The 22,963-nt window shown below is 40.8% G+C and overlaps 1 protein-coding gene across 6 annotated transcripts in view; it reads left to right on the top strand.

The window, feature by feature from the left end:
* NFIA (nuclear factor I A) overlaps positions 1-22,963 on the top strand; it is a 359,137-nt gene that overhangs the window by 36,948 nt on the left and 299,226 nt on the right. The gene's annotated exons all lie outside the window — the stretch shown is intronic.

Here is a 22,963-nt window from a genome sequence, read left to right as displayed (position 1 = left end):
TAATGCTGTGCTTTTCCACAAACAAACATATTGTCCAGCCACACCATGAGCCTCAATGATGTCATTTTCTCTTCTGCTTCCTCTCTGCTTGCTTGGGAGTGAATATCCCATATCCGACTCCCTGCCTACCACCTGGAAATTGATTGCTCATGGTTTAAATTGGAATGGATCCTAAAATGCCCTGTCTTGGCAACATCGCAGTTCAATATACTAATGCATCACCTTTAGTGCTGTGCCTTCCTGATCTCTGATAGCCTGAGTTCAAGTCACACATAAGGATTAAAAATGTGAGCTTGGAGTGAGAGGCTGCGGTTCAGTGATGCTGCTTTGATTCATTAAAGGTATAGATCATAGTTGCACCTATCCAGGTAGGACAGATGAAGTATAAGCAGTTTTAAGGTATTTACAATCAAGTTCAAAATGTGCATGGAGCATAAAAAGCAATCGGCCAAGCCAACCTTTTATCCTACACAAAGCCCTGGGAGCCATTCAGTTGGAACAGGGGGGAGAATGCAAAAGGCACTGAAGTTTAACAGTTTAACTGAAGGAGCTCAAAATCAGAACATGGATTAAGAAATGTTTATGTATTTTACCTTTCACCGTTCATGATTTGCTGTGTCTGCTTATTTAGTGCCCATCCTGGTCCCGCCATGACAAAATTTCAGTTGGAATATGATCAGGAGCTCATCAGAGGCAGCCACGTTGAAACCTGCCCTTCTCTCACGTTACATGCCTATCTGAATATTTGAATAAAAGTTTTTTGAACTTTTCCGTCAGCTCTGCTGTCTGCTGGGCATTTGCTTTCATGAACACTACAATGGAGGTATACCTGGAAATACTTCATTTACAATCAGAGGCTTTTGATTGAGGCCCTCCAAGAGAGAAGTAGAATCTGTCTGAACTCAAGGCCTTCTTCTTCACAGACAACATTTGTTAGTTTTTTGGGGTTCTTGGAAGTCAGAACTAGTTGTTTTTACCCCTTATTCATGAATATGAATCTGATCTGTAGGAAAGGACTTCAACACTGAGTTACTGCTTATCATTAAAATCATCATGTAGATGATTTTATGAGTTTCAGTTAACTTTGGGGGTAAGTTTGCTTCCTATTTTTATTTTTTCCATTCAGAGGAATGTGGGGATATAGGAATTGCAAGAGCAGAGCAGACCAGTGGTCCAGCTAGTCTTGCATCCCAATACTGTTGACAAGCAGCACTAAATACGTAAGAGGCCAGTGCAAGAGACCCCAAATAAACCAATTAGCCCAAAGGACAAATTTCTTCCTGTGCTCATTTTGTTAGAGGTTCCTCTGTGCCCAGAACAATGAGGGTTTATAAACCTTGCAAAACTCTTTGTTGTTACTTTTATAAATCTGAAATGGGGTCACTATAGTATCATAAATAACCCATGAAATAGAACTTGATAAAGACACATCTAGTTCAGATGAATCTCTTTACTTGATGAGAAAAATTTCCCTTTGCTTTTTCTTGGAATGTTAAAAGGGAGGAAAGGTTTGATAAAGGGAAATGTACGACAACTTGATAGATTACTCTGGGTTTCACTGCAATAATTGTCCAAAAGTGAGCTATAATTTTTTTTAAAAAGATACAGAGTACTAAGAAGAACCACAGACGGCATGCATGTGAGAGAGCCCATATTGGCTAAGCCCAACAAGTTGGTTCCAAGTTTCAGTTATTAAATATCACAAAAATGTGCTTATTTTAGGAGCATTGTACATTTTTTAGCTGACTAGATCTTGAGTAATTTATTTTTATTGTACAGCTATCCCATGAATTTACTTCACCTCTTATAAAAAAAAATGGTTGGCTTTATTTGCCCTTCATGAGGTGCTGCAGTGTTTCAACGTATTTGGACACATATGAAAGGGTTTGGGTTGAGCACGATTCCTTCTTATAAAGCAGTATTTTTATCAGTGTTTCTGATTAACGATCTTCTCGGCACTATCCTTCAAGTACAAGCGTCCAAATGCTTTGTTGAGTAAGAGGAGCTTTTATGGCTGCTGGAGAGACGGTGGAAAAAACTCGCTTCTCATTGCTGATAAAGAGGTGCTTCTCATTGTACTAGTCCAGCTTTAAGCCTGGGCTTGACGATGTCTGGAAACAAAAGAATCTGTCTCCTTCTTTATTGGTATTCGATGTAAATAAGGACACTCCTCTATCCTCTCCACCACCCGACATTTCTCTCTGCATATGAAGAATTCCACGTTAGCTGATCCTCTTTCCAAATATAAATCAAAGCTAAACACCTTGTGAGTCCAGATTAGATGACATTGTATTATTTTTGTCTCTCGTGTTCCCCTCTCCTCCTCTCTCATTGGCTCAGGGTTGGGTCACCCTCGTCCTTCCACACAGAGCATATTACCCCATCCTTGCTCAAGTCTTCCACTCACACAAGTGAAAGCATTTGAGGCCAATTTTTGCTCTCATCTATGCTGACGTAAGGTCTGGAGGGTTAGGTTTGCCTTACATTAACATCCTCATAACTGAGAGCAGAATTTGGCTCTGAATGTCCTGGACTGAATGACTTCAGTGAATGTATGCTGGAGTCACGTTGGGGTGGCTGACAGCAGATTCCACCCCCCTCCCCTGTATTCAGCCGTTATTTTAGTATCATGTCCAAAATGTTCTGCTGTGCTACTAAATATGACGAAGGATGCAGGGATAAAATGTATTATGTACCTTAGATACAGCCCAGAGCTTTGAAAGAAAAGGTTAATGCCAACTGAAGCAGTGATTTGTATCTTTTGATTAGTTACTAATTTTATGCATATGCAAAATTCTGTAATGATTGTAATTGAGGTAAGAAGCTGTTCTCTCTATTCTATCACATCGCTGTGATTTACAGCGTCTGTTCCCAAAAATACTTTTTTTTTCCCATAGAGGACATGATCTTCTGCAGCGCTGCAGGCTCTCATCTCCACTTCCAATTGGTTGGTGCCGTGAAGAATTGGGCCCTTAACGTGTGCATGCCGCTGAGCGTTTTTCCCCTCCTTCGCCATTGCACCGTATTTTAAGGCTTGACTAGAGAACAGTGCTACTCTTGTGAGCAGACTGCAGGAAGGCAACTATTAAAAGTAGAAGGCTATTAAGCAGTCAGGTTTTTATTATGCTTTAGTGTTTTGTTTAAGTCTGTTCTTAATTGGTTGATTAATGTAAGCTAAGTCCTTTTCTCCCCCTCCATCTCTACAGATGGCAAATGGTAGGTCCCAACTGTCATTGTGCGCAAAAAAAGGTTATGGTTCAAAGTCAAAGATACAGAGATACCACAATAATCAATCATATGAACTTGTCTCACTGTGCCCAGCCAGGCAAAAGTTAGACCTCAAAGTAGTAATCTCTCAAAATCTATTAGGAGTTTTTGTTCCTGTATGTTTTACGTAGGTGAGATTAGTTCCTGAAAACCTCTCTTTGTCAGATTCAGGATACTTAAACAAATACAAGCAGAACTGCAAACACATTACGCAGCTTACTGTTGCAGTGACTTGTTGTCTTGTTCGTAGTATCCTCGTCTCTGAACGGTGTATTTGAACATCGCAGGACATGCACTACGGCCGTCTTTTGCTCTGGCAAGGATGCCATGTCTCGCCGGAAGCCTTGCATGCATGGCGTTGGAAGGTCTGGGCCTCTAGTTTCAAGAAATTGCACAGGAGAAATATGAGGATCGTGTATATTTTAAAGAAATACTTTCTAATCCATTTTTTTTAACCTTTTTTAATATATGGAGATAATTTATTAAGGCTAACTTCCTTCTCAGGATGAAGTCTAGAATTATGTATCTGGTATTGATCCATAAAGAGGATTTGCATTTAATTCATACTATAAAAGTGCTTTTAATGGAGACATCATGGTAATTGAATCTATACTGTCTCTAACTATCAAAGTATCTTTTTAATTATTTTATGTTATGTAATACAATAACTAAATCTCAACCCCGTGAAAGAAGATGGTTGTACCGTGTCCTTAAGTGTTACATATATAGCTTTTAATATTCTAATGCTGGAATGCAGTTAAGGACATTCTTTATTTGAGCAAAAAAAAAAAAAAGAGGAAGATTTCATTACATTCAGCACAGTATGAGACTAAGTCAGAGTAGTTTTGCTAATTAAATTCAATTGCCATCCATTAGACCAATGGAATGAGATGAATCTACTATATAGCTGACACAGCACAGGTATGCAATTTGGCTAAATGGCCATTTCTATACTGCAGCACACGGTTCTCTACGTGTTCATGTTCTGAGAGTTAGAATTTCTCCAGACCAAAAAAAAAAAGTGGAATATTAACTGATATTTGGTAAAAGGTAAAGATATCAGTTTAAATAATCAGTCTCAAAGGAGCGGACAATAGCAGTTCATCCATTTGAAAGCGTTTACTGTAGCAAGCTTACAGTGAAAGAGAATCGTGGCATTTTTTCCCCCTTGTGTTCATTCCCAGATATACATTTTATTTACCCAGGTGTCTAAACTGAACCGTAAAACTGCTTGAGCTGAGTTAGCTCTGTTTTATTTAACAACCCAGTAGTTATTACAAGAATAAGACTGCATAATTATATGAAAATGATTTTTAATTCAGCTGGAAGGGTAAGTTTGTCTACATTTTGGCATAACTCACGACTTCAGGAGACTTTATATGTCAGACTCAGAAGTTTCTTACCTCAGTGAAATGACAAGAATACCACTCAAGCATTGGCTGAGACAAAATTTTGACAGCCAGCAAGCCTGTAATGCTGCTGAGTGCACAGATTTACACTTCCTGCCAAGATTAAAATTGGCTAAAACCAAAAGGGGTATTAGGGATTGTCAGTTTAAGAAGAAATAACGTGTTAGTGGATTGCATCCATGTAAGAAACATGATGATCCTCTGAACACTTTTGCCTCCTGGAATCCTACAAAGCAAACCTGTCGGAATCAGTCGGCTTGGGCTGTGAATGCTAGATCGTTACCGCATGGGAAAGCAAAAGTCAATCAACAGGGTCATCTGTAGGGAACTTTTTTACCTCTCTGCAATCTGAAGTTCTTGATCGCAAAACCAAACCTGCAGTCTTTACTTGGACAGACCATTAGTGAAGCCTGGTGGAGCTTGACCTGAGTAAACAGTGCAGAATTGAATCTATAGGGCCTATTTCATGGTTTCGCTAGAGAATCATGTATTTTTCTTCTAGTTATTTTTTTAAATTAATTGAAAACTCCAAGGAAAAAGTAACAACATTGGGGTGGGAAAAAAAAGGCCTAATAGAAAAGAGTGGATTGAAGGTCCTCTCGCTGATGTATTCTGTTCTTGAGTTTCCCTTTTGGAAAGATCGGTTATGCTTTTTATGATAAATCCTTAGGACTGGGAGCGTTTGCTCAGTGGAACCTAGACAAATAAATGTGGAAAAGTATTGTGGCTTAAAAGAGGGAAACAATGAAACCTCCTACTTTGTTATTTACAGTAACTACCTTTTTCTGAACAGTTGTACAAGTTCAAATGAAAGTAGCAGTGTGAAGAGGGAAATGTGGGAACATTCATTTGTTGAGACTTTGCATTTCTTCAGCTTTATAGCCATCAGAAAGGAGATTGTTGTGCATTCTATTAAATACTGCCAGTATGATTAATTTAAAGGGTTACATTTTATTGAACCCTGGTGTAGATGTTCTTTGTCAACTCACATTCACTGCTAGTTAGAGTGTGTGTAGCATTTATCAAAACTTTCTGGAGCCCCTCTCACCTCATTAGCATCTGAATCTCTATTCAGCAGTTAATGTCCGTTACAGCTAGAGTGCTCAATTCTTGTTTTCAATAAGCCAGTTGTAAAATGTCAGACTGTCACTTACAATATAAAAAAGCAAAAATGATGGTATTTGTAAAAATGTTATCACCTCATAAAAACAAATTGTAAAGACATGAAAGTGATCTTGGTATGCTTTCCTTTCAGAAGTGAGTTAGTACAGCTGCTTTAAATACCAGTTGTCTGGATTCCCACACTTTCCTACCAATGGAGAGGTTTACACAAGCATAATTTAAGTTACAATTACCCTAATTAACATCTCATTTGCATAAATTGTTGAAGTCAAAACAACAAAGAATTGCTTAAGAAGCTTAACCCTATTTGTCCAAAATAGAGAGATGAGTTTTCACTTTGCAGTAAAAAATTGGCAGGTTCATTGCATCTCGGCTGTAATACAAATTGAAGTTACACTATTAATTAATACTTTAGGTTTTTTCTGTAATAAGGCTATGTCCCTTTTAAGGGATGAAACATTCCCAAACATCCTGTCCTTGGAATCAGAGCTGCCGAACTGCCAAACACCGATTCAGCACCATTTCCTACAGTTAGTAAAATCCATCACATTGGTCAAAAATGGTGAGCTCATTTTTCCGGGTATATCTGGGGTAACTGCTGGAGCTAGTGCAGGTTTCCCGGGATAAAGCTGGTAGGCAAGGAGGATCATATCCAGTAGGTTTGAAAGCCTTGTATTCCAGAACGAGGGCTTGGGAAGAAACAGAAAGAAGCCAAAGCACGTCCCTGAAAATAACAGAGACGAGCAGGGAGACGTTTTATCCTTTCGCAGCACTCACTCTAAGTGGTGAGCCGTACAGCCGGCCACGTACAGCCAGCCATGTTGACTGGCCCACTTGGAGTCTCCAAGTGTTTTCACACTTTCCAAGGTCATTGCAAACTTTGGGCCCTGAACTTGCATTCAAACACGATTCAGGCAAAACAAAGGAATGCACCATCTGGCTTCTAGAAGCTAAAAAGAGTTTTGTACCATTTTCCAGTTTGGGAATAACATTTGAGTCCTTGAGCTAATAGCTCCAAATAAGTTACTGTAGAATTATAAGCAAAAAATGCTGCAAATAAACTTTTAATACTGTTTCCAGGAGAACTGAATTTAGCCTTGTGTTTCAGGACTTTGGTTCTCAGACGTTTTAAATCTTGTTGCCTGTTAGCAGGGTTTATCCGGTGCCGTGATCAGAAAGAAGTTTGAGTAACACAGCCTCATCTGTACAGATGACTCTTGGTTATTACCTGGCATCGTTTGGGAGGATTGTTAGGGCTTAATCCAAAGCCATTGAAGTCAGTGGGAGTCTTTCCATTAGGCTCTTATTTCCATGGTTAGGTTAAGGCTGTTCTCTGACAGGGGCCAAGATTTTTTTTATATATCTATTAACTGTTTAGTCTGCAGCTGAGAATTACATTTTTATGACTTATGCCGTGGTTAACCTTTATATTAGAGCTTTCCTTTTCTTCTGCCCACATATAAAGAGTGATCTGAATAGCACCAAGTGCCTGTGAGTTTTAGTAAATGTTTGAGAAGTTTTTTTATTCTTCAGTTTTAACAAAGAGAAAGAAAGTTTGAGCGTCTCTGGATACAGCTTCCATTTGGTAGCCTGCTGGAGCAAAGAACTTGTTCTGGACCGCTGTCTTTTTGTGACGGCATGCTGCTTTGATAAGCTGTCAGCTGGAGGTGTTTGTAGTCACTAGCGAACGCAGTGCTAATCAGCAATGCTATCTGCAAATTTTGGTGTGCTGTATTTTCTTTTTAAAGCCCCCTTCATTAAGTCAAAGCGAATGTGCATTTCTCCCAATGAAAAACCTTTCTATATCGCAGCGAGTTAACATCCCATCCAATCTTCAGACTCTAGAGGTAGATTACTAGTGAGTATCGAGGAGCAATTGAGGACCTCAATCAGGGGAATCGCCCAGGACAGAATAAATTTGCATACTGTACTTGTGAGTTTGTGCTGGGCAGCTAGAGATGACAGTGAATTAATAAAATAGCCGAACTAAATATGGATCTTGTATATATAAGCTTTACATATTGCCTTATATAGATTGCCTTATAACTGAGTAGCTGATTTAGCTCTGTATTCTTTTTCATTAAACAGTAATTTTACAATAAAGGAAATGTATCCTCTAAACATGAATAAGTGTATGCCAGTTCTAGTATGGTCTGCATTATAGAATAACAAGGCTTACCAGGTGGCAAGAATTGCATAATTGAATTGGACTGAATCATGGTTTTTCCAACCCAGTGTGGCTACACTTAGAAGTAAATGACAGTTAAAAGAGACAGAATATTTCCATTGTATTAGGAATCCGTAATAGCAAACTTTTCATCCATAAGGTTCTGTTCTCTTCTTGAAGCATGGGGGAAATTACTATATGTGCCTAACTACCATTAAGGCTAATGGGAGTGATGTACATAAATCTTTGCACGTTGATGGCCGAATAGACCCCAGATGCCTTTATGCCTCTGAGAGAAAAGTGCTTGTAGGGAATGAATAGAAGCATATGAGGCAATCGGTCACTGCAGCATCTGTTCCAGAAATGTGCAGGTTCAGGTTTAGGATTTGGAGTTGCAGTTCATCTTTTCTACTTTGACCTGAAGGAACATTTTAAGGAGAGATCACTGTAATAATTTAGAGACTTTCTTAGGGGCATTTAAACAAATAGATACACAAAACATCAAAGCAGAAAAGACCCAGATAGAAATGGATGCTCCAGCCAGATTTGTCTTTCACAAAGTGACTTTGCTCATTTTTGTCCCCCTAAATTAGAAACAGGTGCCGCTTGCCAAGAATACCTCCAGTTTTGTTTACTACTTTTTAGGCTGTGGTGCATGTTGGCAGAGCAGTGAAAGCATCTTGGAGTGGCTACATAGGTACAAACTCATGTCCTGCTCCAGCCCAATGCCAAAGGCTGCCCCAAGTCAACCCAGCTGGAAGGGGTACCTGCTCTATCAAGCTTGGAAGTTAATGGCAGCTACATGTTAATGCCATTTTGAGTGCCATTGGCCCAGATGGACTTTTGACTTCCTATGCCAAAAAGAAAATGACATTGAGCACATCTCTCTCCAGTACATTAAGGAGAGCCTGGCACTTTTTCATTCCACAGGACTTTTGGATTTCCCCCTTTTCTAGTTTTTCTTCCCTTTCTCCCCAGGAGCCTGTCAAAACTACTGTTGATTCACTTGTATGGGCAAGACTGCAAAAGAGAGGGTTTACTTTACTCCACTTACTCTGCCTCTGTGGTGTACCCAGTTCTGGAGAGTAAGACAAGGCCTGTTGTGAACCCTCATCTGCACTGTGCACTGGTCCTTCACCATCCTGAATCAATCTAGTTCTGTGGGCCCTCTTGCTGTGAGCTTATGTGCAATGTCTCAGCATTCATTTATTTAAAGTCTCTTCCTTCCACTATACCTCCATGTATTGGCCAGTACAGCTTAGTGATGATTGGGGGCCTAGATACTCCATATTATTTCAGACTTCTTACTCAGAAATGAGGAAGAAAGAATATATCCTTGCTGAGGCTGGTTGGGTTCCCGTTAGTGGTTCCCATGTAATCACTGAATCAAACTAGGTTGTCAACCATTTTGGCCAAGTGGATCCAACGCTTCAAACATTTGTGTATGATCCTTTGTTTCTTGAGCTTTGTTCCAGATTCATTCCCATGGAAGCCACTGGGAGTTGCACACGTAAAGCATGGCTCTCATGCCGGACCTAAATCTTCAACTCCCCTACAATTCCTGTTCTGTCCTGCTGCTTGGCAATTCAAAACACTGTCACCTTGCTACTAGGCTAGATAATTAATAGCTGCATAATCGAAGTGAATATAGTTGCTCAGCAAAATGAATGATATACACTACAAGGGAAAGCGCTAGAAAGTAAAGTGAAGCTAGAAAGTGTTGAGTGGGGAGAAATTTTTGCTTGTCCTTCATTAGGGGAAGCTGTACAGAGATGTAAGCTATAATCGCATTAATCAGAAGAATTGGCATTACATTGTGTTCCTCATTTTTATTTGGCATAGATTATATGGCATTCATTAATTTAAATAATCACTGTACCCGAAAGAACTTTTGCTGATATTTGTTACTAAGACTTGGGGTTTTTTTTTAAATTTTGGTTTAAGATTATAAAAGTTAAAAGCCATATTGTTATACTCTGACACACACTGATTAGTCCCTATCTTCCATGTTAAGTCTCATAGGAATCCTTCAGACTGCTTACAGGGCAAGCTATGGCCAAAAATGAGTAAAATTTTCACTATCTAGTCTTTAAAAGTGCAAATATTTGTGGGATATTTTTTACTTTCCTGCTTATGGTCTTTCATGGCTTATTTCTTTAATCCATTATGTGTATTGGCCATTAAAGATGAAATTTCCCAGAAATTGCATCACAGTCATACTTTTTTATTGTTTTCCCCATAATTTACATTTTTGAAGAGGAGCCCAATCCTGTAGTATGTTGAGCTTTCCCAGGTTTTGTTGAAAACACTAAACAGGTGGGTTCTGCCCCAATTTATGAAGTAATAGACTTATTATACAATAAAATCACAGAAGTTGATCAAAGACCAACTGTTGTTTGATGCCTTCAAGCTGTATCTATTTTTCTTGCTCTTCTTTAACAAACCATGACTGCCATGAACACAACAATCTTTCTGAATATCGTTATCGTCTGTAACTTCATAATGCACTTTGCAGGTTCACACTTGTACTTTCTTTGACAAATGCATGTATTGCTGGGGAAAAAAACAAGCCCTGCAGTCTGCAAGAACTAGTCATGCTGAAAAATAAGTGGGTGGATATGATTATCCAAAAGACTTGGAAGAATATTGAAGCAAGCCTTTTGGTTAATGCATTAGAGTGGGATTTCAGAGGTTTGGCAATTATTACCAGCTCTGCCACTGATTTTCGTCGTGCTTTTGGGCAAATAATTTAACTGACTTTGTTGTGGTTCTCCAGCTGTAAAACTAGGAGAAGTAGTGTTTCCTTTATCTGTCCCTTTGCTATCTTGTCTACTTAGATTGTAAGCTCTCCTGGATATAAAGTGTTTGTCTCTCACTAGTACTTGTACAGTGGCTAGCACAGCAAGACCTCCATGTTCTGCAACAATACTGATAAGTAATCATAATAAAAATGAATTGAGGGAGTCCTTTTCAGTATATCTGGAGGAAGAACAAACCAGCATGAATGCTGTGAGCTTACGCATCTAAGATGTAAGGATTTATAATAATGTAATAAATTCTGAAACCTTCTGATGTGTTCAGAGATGAAAAAAATCACATCCAGTCCTCTGCCAGCCATCTAGAGTGAACTTGGCACATTTTGAATAATGCTGCCCTTGTTGTTATTAAGTTTTCTCATCAATGTAGCAGTCTTCGGTGCTCAACAGAATTGTGATTGTTATCATTGACAACCTTCCGAATGAGCCTGCAAGCAAATATGAGGTTTTTAATATGATTTGCCAATGGAGAGTCCCTTTAGGAAGGAAAGCCCAGCTCCTCCTTCTGCTCTAAGGTATCAAAGTGGTATCACACAGCTTCTATGTGTCTAAGCAGTAAGGTGCAACAGTTTGGCCCTGTGAACAAGATGAGGAGCCCAGGGCCAGATTGGACCCCATGTGCCAGGATTGGGCCCCAGGGCCCTGCACTGCCTCTGCCTGCCAGAGTCGGGCTCCAGGGCCCTTGAGCCTTCTCCACCCACTGGGTCTGGGCTCCAAGTCCCTGTGCCACCTCTACTCACTGGCATCAGGCTCAGTGGGGCTGTGCACTGCCTCCATCTGCCAGGATTGGGCTCCAGGGGCCTTGCACCCCCTCTGCCTACAGGGGCTCCATGCTACCTCTGCCCAGTCCTGCATGCTGGGATTGGTCTCTGGGGCCCAGCACCATTCCCTGGCCCTGCATGTCAGAATCAGGCCCAGCGTAGCCTTGTGCGCTCAGCTGAATACTAATGCACAAGGCTGCGATCCCACAGGTCTCACCACAGGTTTGTGGAGGGCCCTGCGGGTTGAGTGCCCCTGGTTTAAGTCACTATTTCAAATCCTATTTCAAACCTCTCCACAGCCCCAAACTTGCCTGGGTGCTTAGATTCAATATGCATCTCCATTTTGACCTGGAAAGATCCCTTAGGTAACTTGACTCGAGCTAGTGCACGTTCTCAGAAGCAATTCAGAATGGCTGCTGGGGTGCCTCGTTCCCACCTAAGCTCCATTGTGATACAAAAGGGTCTAAAAAGCTCTTAAACCATGCCTACGACTATGGGGAAAAACAGTTTGAATCTGAGATCACTGGAGGAGGGAGAGAGCAGAAGGAGCCACCAACCTTTTGACCACTAGTTTAGTGGTTAGGGCAGTTCCCTGGGAATTGGACGACTTTGGTCTAGGCCCCCTTAACCCTAAGTGGATTGAACCGTGGGTTAATTAGAGTGAGGGCATCCTCTCTCCATCTTGCTGATGCTGGCTTACTGGGTGGAAGGAAATGTAAAAGTTGTGGTACAGATAGGAGAGTATGAATGTAGCTTAGGGAGGAGGGCACTTTCCCAGGATGGAGGGAGCCTTGGTTTGTCCTCCCTATGCTGCTTCTGCGTTCTGCATTAAAGAGGTAACGTGCATGAACAGCTTTGGGAACCTGGGCTTCTTCCGATCCAGGGGAGTGCCTCACTGGGCCACAGAGTCACACGGCCGTTTGCGTGCTCTCGTTCTGGCCCCGTGGATCTTGCATTCCTTTCCATCCAGTGGACCAGATTCAGCATGAGAGGTGGAGGAAGAAAAGAGAGAGAAGAGTACAAAGAGTCAATGCTGCAGTGTCCAAGGGGGCTGAGGGAAGGCCATGTCTGCATCTCGCTCCTGAGTGACCAGGACCATGATGGCACAGAAGTCTCCTCGTACAGCCTGTGGGGCACGGTGTTTCGCAGACCCTTGTGCTTATCTGTTCCTGTTGTGAGAATCTTGACCTCAACGTTTGACTTCACGCTTCCTCACTGCCTATCTAGGTCACTTTCTGAGTTTCCTTTGTGTTGTTAACATCTGTCCTTTGTGCCATGTGCACACCTATGTCAATATTCCTGGGAACGATATGGGTGAACGAAGCACAGCCAAGCAGGTAAAGATAGCGTTAGATGAGACTGATGCAGGACTTTCTACAAAGCAAAGAACCTGCAAGGAATAGCTGGAATAAAAGACTGAAAGATGCAAAGGCAGTACCAAGAAAATGCCATCAAAGAATCACCCAGTTGCAAATTTTAAATTGTTTCTTTGAAAATTCTCCCACTGATTTACTTCAAGTCAACATCAAGAGATGTTTTCTCATCTGGAGGCTGTTTTAATTAACTATTAATTCTTAACAGAAAATGCGAAGGTACAAGCAACATTTCAAATCACTTTGGCTGTTTCTACAAAGCAGGGAGTCTGCATGTCATAAGTTTCATAAATAGAAGTTTTACACTAGATTGAAATAATATGTTGAGCAATATTACAACAGTGAGCATGCTATGTTACCAGTGGCTGTCAGCCATGAGTGTGTTTATATATTTCCTTTTCTTGGGCAATAATGCTTTCTGGTGAACTTGTGGTTTAGTAGAAGGGCATTAAAAACAGGTATACAAGACAGCTAGTAATGCTGTAGTGAAATAAAATCTTCACCCAGTTTGCCTAGAAAAGGAATCAAACTTAATCATACCCCCCTACACAAGCTTGACTTTGCTGGTAGTGCAGTATACAAAGTTGTACAGTAAAAAGAATCAAGTTTATACTTGCTTCTGCAAGATGTCACCCCTTGGGTAGAAGAGCAATGGGAAGACGTTTCCCTTCTTGTGTCCTCCACCAGAGATTGTGTTACTCAATAATAACAATCTATCTGAATGGAAAATTATTAGAGGAAAAAAACCCCCTAGGAATTAAGGTTTCCAGTTTGAAGTTCTGAGGAAATGCAAAAGAGCTTAAGTTTTGATCCAGAGTGCATTGAAGTCAATAGAAAGATTCCCATCGACTTCAGTGGGCTTTTGAGGAGGCCCTTAGCCAGGACTAACCTTCAGAAAAGGTCAACCAGAAAAAAAGGAACCTCATTACCAAATGAATAAAGGAATCAATTATAATAAATTCTTACTTTTTTTTCATTTTAATGTATGAAGATCACATTAGAAAGGCCCATCAGGTTTGTTCTTACATAACAGTGCATGTAATATGTATCAAGAAGAATAGACCAGTTTTGTTAGACAGGATCTTGGGTCCACACATTTCTATAGCATGCTTACATTTCGGGTGACAGCAGTTCTAGTGACTAGTAGGAACATTGTGTGCATTATAGCTTATTATTTGTCTCTCTGTTCATGTATGTCAACCATATGTAACATATGAGGAAATTAGTGGCAGTAAGACAGAATTATTGTGGTTTTGGCAGTCAAGACACCATAGGGCCGTATTTTAGCTTTAGACAAATCCACATGTATTCCAGGGTTTGCTGTGGATGTGTAGTACGTGTGGCTCATTAGATGCACAATCTGCCTGCAATTCTGTCCTGTCAGGCAAAATTGATGGCAGCAAACTGGCATAGTGGAGGTGTTGGTAGCACTACAGATTTCAACATGGATGTCAGACAGGGCCGTCATGCAACTTCTCTACCTTATTTGGCTGTGTTGTACCTCAGGGGCCCACAATCTAATCTTAGATGCTCCACACCCTTTACTTTCAGTGCTGGGAATGTGTGACACTATAGGCGGGTATACATGGCATATCGATAATTTGATTTTGTGCATCATAGGTTGGTATTCTAAAAGGGCCCAGAGTTTCTTCAGAGGCAACCTTTAAAGGGTTATTAGCCCTAAATTGGGTTCGTATTCTGCTGCTTGTGATGATCTCATTTAATTATATTCCATCACTATAATTTTTTACTAATTCAGCACTTTTATTATATATGTTCCTTATATTGTGGATTCAAAGCGTGGGTTTCTTTGGCCATTTTTGTAAGAGGTTAATACAAATGCAAGACAACTTCTACCTCCTTTTCTTTCCGGTTCAGAATTTGTTTTTAAATATCAGCATCTAAATATCTCTGTAAGTATCTCTGTGTATAGATGATGCTGCCAGCAAAAAATCCAATAATCATATCTAAATAAGCCCTGAACAAAAAAAGGAAATAGCTGATAGCTCTTAATTGGATTGTATTTTATATAAAAGTGGCAAACTCTTGGGTGAACTTGTTTGAGTTCAAATGAGGCTACATGCAAGGCAAGGCCGACTGCTTAAATATAGGTGAAGGAAATGCTGGTTTGCTAATTTCAGCAGAATGTTTAAAACAAAGTGTTACTGTTTAATCCGGGCACATGATGGGTGAATGAATGTTTGAATGAAATGACATAATTGTTAGTTAGCCTGTATAATTTGGAGTGTGTTTGTATCTTTGCACAAGGTTAACTCTATCTAGATGTGGAGGATTCACATTCCAGATCAAAAATGCCTCTCCTAAAGACAGCAGATGATAAAGCCTATCTTTCTTTGTTTCTCAACTTTGTAAACTATCGATAGAGCTCAGACTCGCCTGTTAGTGCGTTTTGATTGAAAAGTAATATTCTTAACCTCTTTTCTCACATTGCATATGAAATTTAATCCATCATCTTTGTTTTAAACAAACAATACACAAGCTGTTGCTGGCATTGGCGTAAAGCTGATGGCCCATCTGGAAAGCAGGAATATGGTTCAGGGAAATAGGAGAATAAAACGGGTGAGCGGCATATTTGCATGTTTAAAACCTTCGAATGAGAGCCGAGCTTTTAGCAGCTTTTTAAAAAGCAATTTCATAAGAGGGGGAGACTCTTCTGCCTTTTTATATGAAAAAGGAAATCCCCAAACTCACTGCGTAACAAAAGAGCGTTTTTATGTCAGTAGTTCAAAACTATATGAATGTTGAAGATGTTTTAAACAGAACTCCATGTGATGCCATGCATTCAACAGATTATTTGTCTTTCCTAGTGGAGTGGCTAACAGAATCCACTGGATAAAAGTTCAAAAAGTAAAAACGTCACCAATCCCAAAATAGCTTATTAATTCAACCAGATGCAAACTAGCCATTTCAACTTATCAGGTAGTTATAAGTTTATAGGATAGTTATAAGTTTGTTTTCTTTCTAATTGCCTGTAGCAGTCCGAAGGAGAGAAGATTCACCAATTTACAGCTGCCCTGGGCGAATCACAATGCCATTTTAAGCATTGTGCCTTTCCAAAGAAGTACTCTGAAAACAGAGTAGTTGTGTCATAATATCTCCTTTCTGCCATCCTGGATTCAGTCTCGTGGAAGAGAGATGCCAATCAGATGTTTAATTTTCACTATATTAATAGTACAGCATAATGATAGTATTTACAAAATGAAGATTTCTTCTTCACAGTAGTACTCTGTCACTTCAAAATACATCGTCTGGCTCCTCCATCACAACTACACGATTACTGGAGGCCAAATATGCATGCTCTCAATGTCGCTTTTAATAACACTTTCAGCACAGTCATATTTAGAGATTAAAATAATTTTTCCATGCCTGTTCAGCAATCTTTGATACTGGAATTTGTGGTTTAGACTGCATCTTTACTGGATAAAGTGAGAAAGACCCTCTACATAATTGTGTGGTCGTAAACGAGAAGGACTTAAGGGAATCAAGGGTTTTCCATGTGAGCATGATGTGTTGCCACCATTTTGCTGAGAGTCATCTGAGAATATTTTCATAGATGGCACATGGAGCAGGTGTTAGTAATTTAGGCTTCACTCCTTCTCTCTTTGCAATTAATGGAAAAAAACCCTCAAGAGCTACCATTTCAAAACAAAGTAAAAAAGCAGCATGAACAAGGATGGCATTATACACACCTCTCCTGTCCTGTAGTGTACTGTAAGCTGTCACTGTTTATTTTGTAGCAAAAGCACATCTTTGGCTGCAAAAAGAGTATGGCAAACGAGCAGGCAAAAGACCTGAGTGAGGGAATTTAAAACCTAATTGGGACTCACCAAACAATCTGACATCCTCACAAATCCCGCTCAGAAATGTGTGTGCGTTGCTTTAATGACAGCACATAGAGTACTGCTGAGATAGTGGAAAATTTTACAGGGAGTTTTGCATAAGGAATGGCTTTAACTCAAGTTACCTGTAGAATATGGTGTCATATGGAAACACTTAGGGGGCTGTGGAAAACAGTGGAAGGATCTAGCAAAGCGTTTCACATAATAAGGAGCAAAACGGATTACAATGGCCTCAGTAAGAAGTGGACTGACTATTGAGTGGGTCGAGTCCAACTGCAACAGTACAACTGAAAAGGAAAAATATGAAACCAACTGAGAGGCATTGCTAAATGTCCACGTCTGGATACGTTTATAGTGTTTGACACGCACGTAACCTTGTTACACAAAGCAGAATTCAGTAACGTTAAAGAGACTAGCCTAAAAGACTACAGTTACAAAAGGAAGGCAAGGAACCGAAATGCGCTGCGAGAGCTGCATGCACAATTCCCGTGCGTGTAAGAAGGAACTGTGAAACGTGTGGCGGAGGGCATAACATGGCCTCGGGTGCCCACACCATAAATTAGTGCTTGTTGGGTGAAATGCTTCACCAGGGCTGGATTAACTAGGCATGTGCCTAGAGCCCTGAGCCATGGGGGGGCCCCGATCCTTTCCTCCAAGTGGTGGCGTGAATGGCCCCGTCCACCTCCCTTCCTTCCCTGCCCCTCCCCTCCCCAAGGGTGGGGGGGGTCTGTTCCAGACCCTGGACACACGGACTGTAAAGAAGGTTTTTCTTATGTCCAGTCTAAATTGGCCTTCCAGGAGTTTGTGGCCATTAGACCTTGTTAGTATCTTGCTTGTTGTTAGACCTTGTTGTCCTCTGGGGAGCCCTGGTGATCAGCTGGCCTCCCCGGTCCCGATGCACCCCACTTATACTTCATCCATCACGGATGTGAAACTGGTACAGTTTAGCTGTTCTGGGAGATGGGGCCGTCTTTGAAGGGCAGCATCAGAAAAGGGCAAAAGGCTTCTGTGGTGTCAATCAGAGGAGCAGGTAGGCTGGGGGGGGGGCGGGGGAGCTCATGTTTGACCATGATATACAAACTGGTTAGATTCGTTAGCTGCAAATCCTGCATCTATGCCACAGCCTGTGTATCCCACTTCCCGTGGTGGCTGTACAGGGGGGGGAAGATCAATCCTCTGAGCCTCATGTAGTTCCCCCAAGTCTGTTTACCTGTACTGAGCGCAAGAGTTGAGAAATCAGGTACATGTTTTGCATCTCCTGGAGGCTGTTGTTGAGACATAAGGAAAGGAGAGGACGTTTCAGTGTCCTGACAAATCACAGTCATGGCCCAGAATACAGCAAGACTTGGTCAGCTCTAGGAAACAGGTAGATGGGTCCAGCAGCAGAAGGAAGGAGGTAGAGCTCCAGGCTGGATCTCTGTTGGTGTGCATGGGTTTTATTTTTAGTGCATTTGAATGTCGTTTTTCATGCTTGTGGGGGTAGGTTTTTTTTAAAAAATAAAATTAAATAAAATAAAACAGGGAAGTGGCCTTTTTGAAATGCATTTAGCATTTATTTATCTCCTAAATGCTTATGGCACTGGTAGCTTGAGCATCTGGGCGCTTCACAATGATTAAAACTGACAAACCCATAAACAATAAACAACAGGCTACCCACTCGGGCAGCCAAAAACCCACTACTGCCTGCACTCAATCGCTGCACCCATCTGCCAAATAAAATCCTCCTCACTGCCTCCTGTTGTCAGCCGAGGCCCGACTAAATGAGAGTTCCTTGCATTGGCAGGAGCATTGCTGTATAGACAAATATACTCACGGGCACCTCTCTCTGCTCTCCAAATTCCCATGTGCTTTCCCTGCTGACACCCATTCTCCATTTCAGGAACAGACCCTGGAGGTTGAAAGGGCTTGGGCCATGGGGTGGTTGGTTATCCCCCCCAGTCATGATGTTGCAACAAGTAATAACTCCCTTTTAATTCTGACTTTTTGGCCCGCGCTACCTTTCAGAACACAATAGGAAAGCAACTACTTGTACCCAAGGGAGGGGACTTAATGACTAGAAAATAGAGGGAGAGAATTTGCTTGGAAAAACTGTGGAATTAAAGTTCCGGACAACACATGCCTCAGTGATGCATAACATTTTTGTTAATTGGGTCTTAACAGGTTTGTGACTCAGGCTGTAATTATTTTAGAAATGGGTCACACTAGGCAGTGCCAGCAGAGTATCCTGCAGCTACAAAACTTTTGCTTAGTTTTAAAACTGCATTTAAACTTGTGTTTGTCTGATCACATAAAGCTCCTTGACTTCAGTGAAGCTGCACTGAATTACACCAAGTAAAGACCCTGGTTTTGTAGTTACCTCCGTATTATTAAGTACCTTATCACACCGGCTTGCGCTACTGAGCTCCGTCTGAAGCCAGTGGGAGTTTTGCCTGTATAAAGACAAGGGAAATGGCCTTTAGAGGATTTGTTTCCAAAGAAGAGACAAACCCGGGTTGCTTCACAAGCTTCACAGGGCTGTTTGTCCAACGCTCCCGTTGATGGAAAGGCATCTCACCAATTTGTCTGTTATACTCTTTGCGGCGTGCCGAGCACACATGAGATTTCACTTGAATTGCCGCTTCTGTTTTTATTTATGACTTTGTCATTTGCTTGCTCACCCCTTTTGGTGACATTGATTGTTCCTAACACTGGCCCTTCCCTCTATTTGCAGAAGAAACCACATCATATATTTTTTGTAACTATAACAAGATTAATTAAAATGTAAAAAAATGCACCCAACTGTGGTAAATCATTTTTTTCCCTTTTATAAAATGATTGCTCTCTGCTAAATCTGTCTCTGTTTTCAGCTGCAGAAGTATCTCTGTGCAAAGTAAAAGTCTTCTAATGCTCATAAAGTAACTGTGATGTTATCTGTCTAATTAGCAGCTGAAAAAAAAAAGATCAATTAATGTTATAATTAAAAACAATGCCTTTAGATCTGTTGTTTGTGGTGAACAAATGTGGTGAACAAATGTGGCGATTACTTTGTTCATTGACAAAGATGTGCTGTGTTTCCCCAGCAGAACTTAGGGTCCAAGTTCTCAGTTGCTCTGTAGCTCCTGTATGCCTGTGTGGCAGCATAAAGGGGCCTGAAATAATTGCATCCACTTTCACACCAGAGAAGCATCAGGGGTTTTGCGTGGAGCTGAGAATCAGGCCCAGGGACTCTGTTCTGCTGGTGATACTTATGTGTAGCTCTCATTAATGGCCAACGGGGGTTATGCATGTGTACGGAGGGGAGAAGAGGCCCCCTAATGTTTATACCAGAGCTATGTTTGAACACAGCCGACACATTTGGTCCAGCGTTACCTTGGCATCTTGCAGTCCTCTGCCCTGAGGCCGCAGACTTCAGGGTTTCAGCAGCAAGTGCCCCTATTGTTTACGCTGTAAAAAACACCCACGGTGGATGGCCGGGGCATTTCGGCATGAGCTGTGACCCGGCTGTGTGGCAGTCAAAACGAGTCTCGGGATGCAATGATTTTTATTGCAGAAATAGTGTGTTTTTGCAAATCAGCTTGGCCCTTCTTTGCTACAGAATAAGCTGTTTTTCATATATTGTAGCCTGGGAAAGTTCTGTTACTGTTAAAAGAGTAACCATATCTCTTTCTGAGGCCTTGCCAAGCAGATGTAGGGTTTTGGAAGGCTCCCAAGAAACTTCCACAGCTGATACTTTTTGTGACTTGTTCTGTTCCCTCCCTCTGCTTGCACCTATTTAAACAGCCGAAGAACCTAGTTTTGTGTAGGACTCTAAGTCTACACCAGCTCCTTGTTAAATATAATTAATTGAGAGTGATAGGCAGTGTTAGTACCATTGCAATTGTGGGATATTATATTTAAAAAAAAAAAGCGACATAAATATGAGCTATTATTTATGGGTTACTGTTTTACCAAGAAACCAACCATTTTGTAACGGATGGTTTCTTGGAAAAACCAGGCTGGTAATGAATAAAATGTTGTCTCTTTAAACATTTGTTCAGTCAGTAGCTCCTAAAATGAAGGCAAAAGCCTAATCAACTTCACTAAAGGTTTTGCACATAAGTCAGAGTGGTCAAGGAAGAGTAACAGATTTGGAAATACAACCTTAAAATTGAACTAATTATAAATCTTGCCCCCACTCCTCTTTCTTTAGAGGGGCAAAAAGGAGCATTTGGAATGTGGAAAGATCTACCAAATCATACAGCATATTAAAGACTTTCAGAAGTTTAGAATATAGCTAAGGGTATAGATGTCAGATTTTCTTACACAATAGACAGTCTTTTGTTTCAGAGTTCACTCTTGGCAGGAACCTCCATGCCACTGCTGTTAATTTCCTGTCTATCTTTCATTGAGCAGCAGAGTCAGAGCCGGGGAGCAGTTGTGCTTTTTTGTTTAGGCTATATTTGATTTTTTTTTTTTTTTTAATGTGAAGCCTTGCTCTAAGCAGGATATCCCTGTATAGATTTGGCATTCCTGAACTTTTTAGAAAAAATTCTCTTTAAAAAGTCGTGTCCAAAATGCTGGTTCTCTCTCTTCCCCCCCTCCTCTTTTAAATTTGTAAAAGCTGTGGTACCTCATTCTTTATTTTACAGGGCCTTCCAAAAGGCTGCTGGCATTTTATTTCAAGCCTCCTGTGATTTAAAGGTAGAAATGAAAAAGTTATCAGAATTCACTGGTACTATTTTATTTTCAACAGTTAACAGAGGAATCGGGGAGAAGAAAGAGGGGCCTTTTTCTTTCTTTTCTTTACTTTTCTTTTTTCCTTTTTTTTTTTGGAGACAGTTTGTTCTTACTACTGAAACCACACTGTTAACTCTCCGTATGCAAAGCTCTCTCCTCTTTCGCTAGAGCCCCCGTCTTCCATTACCTCTGGTAACATCAGAACAAGGCAATGAACCATTTTCTGCTGCTATCACTGTACCCGCAGCTGAGTCAGCCACTGCTAACTTCCATTCATCCAGATGATTACACTGGTAGAGCAGTGCATTTTGTGCTCTAGTACGCTCTTTCCCTCCCCCAAGGCCAGCTTTAGGGCTTGCTTCTGTAAGTTGCTGCATGCCCCCAATATGCATTGGAAAGAACCTCAGGTCCCAGTTCAGCTCAGTATTTAAGCACATGCTTAAATCCATCCATATTTTCCAAAGTGCTTTTTAGGAACCACATATTTTGAAGTCACTCAAACTTAAACACATGCCGAAGTGCTTTGCTGACTCAGAAAAGAGTGCCGCATTGGGGCCCTAAAGGATGACCTTCCAGCCATGCAGTTCTTGTTTATATTATTCCCCCTCATGTATAACACAATATTTGTTTTGTTGACATCCCAGAATAAAATTCTCCATACTGGCCTGATACACTATCAAACTGCCCTTGCAGTATTAGCTTAATAGCTTCCAAACAGGAAACTGCATTTGTAATGGGTACAGCTACTGAGATCAACATTTTGTTTTTGAACAAAGCAGTGCAAAAAAGGAGAATAAGCAGTGAAAGAATGTACTTCTTTCACATTTTTGAGAACCCTGAAATATCAGTCCAAGCAGTAAATACTGGGTGTGTCTACACACGCATTTATGTTGCATTCAATTTACTGCACAGTAAGTTACTGCACAGTAAGCGGAAATAGGCCAGCATCTACATGTGCAGGCGTTAAGGCTCATTAACACTGTGTGTAGACTGACTTAGGACAAAACTAAAGTTAGTCCCAAGTCAGTCCATACACAGTGTTACTGAGCAGTAAGGCAATGAGCATGTGCATTACTGCACAGTAACTAATCAGGCCTGAATTTGATACCTGAATGATGTAGGTATCAAATTTACGCCCAAGTCACCATAGTTACTGCACAGTATGGGCATGCATGTATAGATGCGTGCCTGTACTGTGCAGTACTTTTCAGTTACTGCACAGCAATTTAGGCTACTGCATAGTAAATGTGCATGTGTAGATGCGCCCACAGTAAATGAGACAGCACAGTTAGTGTCTTGCTTGTTGCAAAACGCTCTGAGATTTCAAAATGTTGCTTCACTTTTGATAAAGCCTCATTCACTTTCTAGAACTGCATTTAAAAGAAGTCTGAAGGGCACTGTACAATAGTGTGAATGCCACCTGCTTGAAGTTAAATCAGTCAGGAACGTGATGTTCACAGTAATCCGTTTTTATTTAGATTTAGAAAACCCAG

The sequence above is a fragment of the Gavialis gangeticus genome, unplaced genomic scaffold (assembly GCF_001723915.1).
Source record: "Gavialis gangeticus isolate Ggan-Ray unplaced genomic scaffold, GavGan_comp1, whole genome shotgun sequence".
Classification (NCBI taxonomy): domain Eukaryota; kingdom Metazoa; phylum Chordata; order Crocodylia; family Gavialidae; genus Gavialis; species Gavialis gangeticus.
Note: the sequence above shows the minus strand (reverse complement) of the source record. Positions and strands in the feature narration are given on the sequence as shown.